The sequence below is a fragment of the Carlito syrichta genome, unplaced genomic scaffold (assembly GCF_000164805.1).
Source record: "Carlito syrichta isolate Samal-C Ts95f unplaced genomic scaffold, Tarsius_syrichta-2.0.1 Scaffold305187, whole genome shotgun sequence".
NCBI lineage: Eukaryota > Metazoa > Chordata > Mammalia > Primates > Tarsiidae > Carlito > Carlito syrichta.
This window is the reverse complement of record NW_007249283.1, coordinates 513,982-517,455: the sequence shown is the minus strand read 5'-3', so window position 1 is coordinate 517,455 and position 3,474 is coordinate 513,982.

Here is a 3,474-nt window from a genome sequence, read left to right as displayed (position 1 = left end):
AGACTTGAAACCAATATAGAGAAAGACAACGACTATAGTTATAAGTCTGTCTTATACACCAACTAGCTTTTGTGCCCTCATCTTATAGTTGACAATTCTATCTTAATTTGATGAATTCTCTGTACTACATATGGTATCCTGACCACCCTTATGTTGATCAGCTTTCTGTGAGGGTCTCATTTTGCTTATTTAATGTACTCGGCACTCTACCTTAATCCAATGCCAGCCTTTCTCTTCTTCTGACATGCATGTTCTCTTCCCCTTTCAGGTTGCAATTACGAGGGTATGCAGTTCATCCTAAGTACAGAGACTATGTTGGTGTAGTTATTCAAGCACTACAGTAGGATATCATGAATGAATTCAGCAATTATTTAAATTACTTTTGTTTATTTAGTGTATGATATGAGAGAAGTAGGTAAGACCAGATTTAAAAACTAGTGGAGTTTAGAACAAGTTTCATCCACAGAGCTGCTTATGTGCCTTACATATTTTTTCTTCATGATAATTTTCATTCTTTAATACAGGGAACTTTTAATCGAGGTCATCATAGGACCCGATCTGCTCTATTCTCTTATATCAAGTTCAGTTTATGTAAATAGAGCTTTCATGGACCCTTGTAGATATCTAATTTTGCAACTCTCTGAGCTAGAAGAGGTCTAAGGTTCCATAGAGTCAGATAAAGGTAATAAACTAAAGGATTTTTATTTTGCAGTATATTCAATTCCATCACTGATTTGTTATTAAACATTAGACTATGAAACTGAGATATTAGGACATTAAATGTGGACAAACAATATAAGTCCCATTAGCCTAGAGGGGAAGCAGTGAGTGATCTCATTTAATTTGTGAAAAGTTGGATAGCAGACACTCTGCAAATGAAATTAAATGGTATGCCTCATTGAACGGGCTTAGAGCGCTCCAAGGGTAGATCTGAGCTCCAGCATACAGCAAATAATAGACAGTGCCTTTAATTTAGCTGTAATTTTGAAATGGTTAGTTGGCAAAAGATATTGAGAAGAATGTAAATGATCTAACCTGCAGAAAGGTGAGAAGTGTCCATGTCAATGAAACTCTCAAAGAGTGATATAAATTAAAATGTTAGATTTTTATTTTCTATTGACCGAATAATTTCCAATTCTCACCCCCCATATCTCTTCTAAACAAACTAGGTTTATATTTTGGTGAGATTCCCTCCCAACGTATTCAATGATCACTTTTTAAAACTATTTTAATCATCATTTGACTTTTTCTGCTCTAACATTTTCTCACATTTGCTGATTTCTTTGAATCAAAAATTTGGGGACAAACTGAAGTATGTGCCACTTTTGCTCAGTTTATCTTAAAAATCAGTCTAAAAAATGTATGCAAATGAAGGAAAAGCTATGAGGTAGAGACTGCAAATGGTGCAAAGTGAAGGTGGCTGATGGTACTCCAGGTAAAAACTGCAGTAAACTGCACACCTTCCCAAATACTCGCTCTCTGTCTATTGCAACCATTATAGAGCTTACATTTAACAATATTATTTTATATAGACTTTTTTCCACTAAAGTTATTAAAAAATTTATTCAAATATTTTATCCAATATTTTAAGACACAGCAACTATTTAAACCCTACAGCAGCAGATGTTTTCTCTAATTTCTCTAAAAATCATGAGTATAATTTTAATACAGCATTAAAGGCTGACCCTGGGGAAAATATTTCCCCACTTTTCCCTATAAATTGAGAATCTTAAAGAAGTGAGATGATTAAAACAACAGAAAAAGCTACATTTTAAGGGTGATCTCATATCCACAGAGAGAAAATTGTTGGAAAATGCATAAATGTATCCCTTTAATGGCACTTCGTAAGAGAGGATCTTGCTGGTCTTGTATATACTCAGAACTGTTTTGTACTCATGCATTACCTGCTGGATTTAGGATGTCAGTGCTTCATATTTATACATAGGTGACACTTGACTATGTCTCATGGAGTGTATATATCCAAGGATCAGTTAGATCTTCATGTTCAACAGTTTAACCAAGTCAAGTTTCTCTTTATTACTATTCAATAATTAATTTGCTACAGCCAAAGTTAGATAAGATTCAATTTTGGAATCTTTTTCTACAATTAAGGGATGCAGAAGCCACCCAACATGTGCATGTATACACACAAACACTCACACACACACACACATGCACACGTTGTACTTTTATTCATTCTGAAAAAGCATAAATTACAACCACCAAGAAATTAAATATTTATAAAGTTTAGTTTGATTACAATAATACTCAATATTTTAATGTCATTCTGATACCAAGAGTAGACAGCAGCTATGTTTTAACATATAAACAGGCACTCAATAATTAGTATTGTCCAATAGTTTGCACACTTTCTTTCTAATCATCACATTATCACTTTAAATTTAATATTATTATCCCCATTTTATAAGCAAGAGAATGGAGGCCTAAGGTATTTAAGTGTAACTTAGCCAAAAATCACAAAGGTAGCAAGAGTCAAATTTGATAATTATTATCTTTAACATGATATGATCAGGTAATGGTTTCTAAAAATTATTTTGTGGGGCAATGTCTCTCATAACCATGATGCTCTCATTGAGAGGTTAGCATCCCATATTATTCACTCTCAAAGAACTCTGTATTTCTCAATGGCTCATCACAATTTTAATTAAATAACTACTTTTTATTGTAGCCCTTTCTTTCTGGATTATAAATTTCATGAGAGTAGAATTGTTTACTTCTTGCTGCTTATGCATTCTAGATTTTGGAATGGTGATTGGCATACAGTAAGTATTTACATACTTTTAAAGGAAATAATCAACTGATTATGCAGGAAGGTTCTAATATGTGAGTAGATTTCCCAGGATATGTTGTGATTCTAACAGTTTAAGTAATGCTATGTCACAATCGTGAAAATGTTAGGCTTGATAGCATGATGTGCTGTGATCACAATTAATCCTCAGTTTATGATTGTATTATTTAGTTTCCACAAACATTTCATTAGAATTTTTTGGAAAATGATGACAATTGTCATTCACTGCTTAAAGTTTGCAGAACAGAAATATATGTCTTTAATTACACATTGATACAGTAAAAAGTATTTATAGTTTTCAGGAAGGAGTAACCAAATAGTATGTGACATTATGATAATATAATAATTGTATTAGGTAAAGATTATGTTTATATCTATGGTGTGCCAGAAGCTTTGCTCAACATATCTCATTTAATTATCATGACAAATGAAATATTATTATGACATGTTCTATTAATTCCTCTGTTTTGCAGATAAAAACACAAAACTTTAGAATACTACCAAGATGGTCAAAGGTAAGCTGCCCTTTAGATCCAGGCTGTCTGTCTTTAGTGAGGAGCTCTTTGCTGCTATGCTGTACCATTTTCACATAGCATGTATTTCATGTGTTAGAGTCTAAAAGTTATTTCTCATTGGTAATATCTAAGGGAATGATCTGCTTCAGA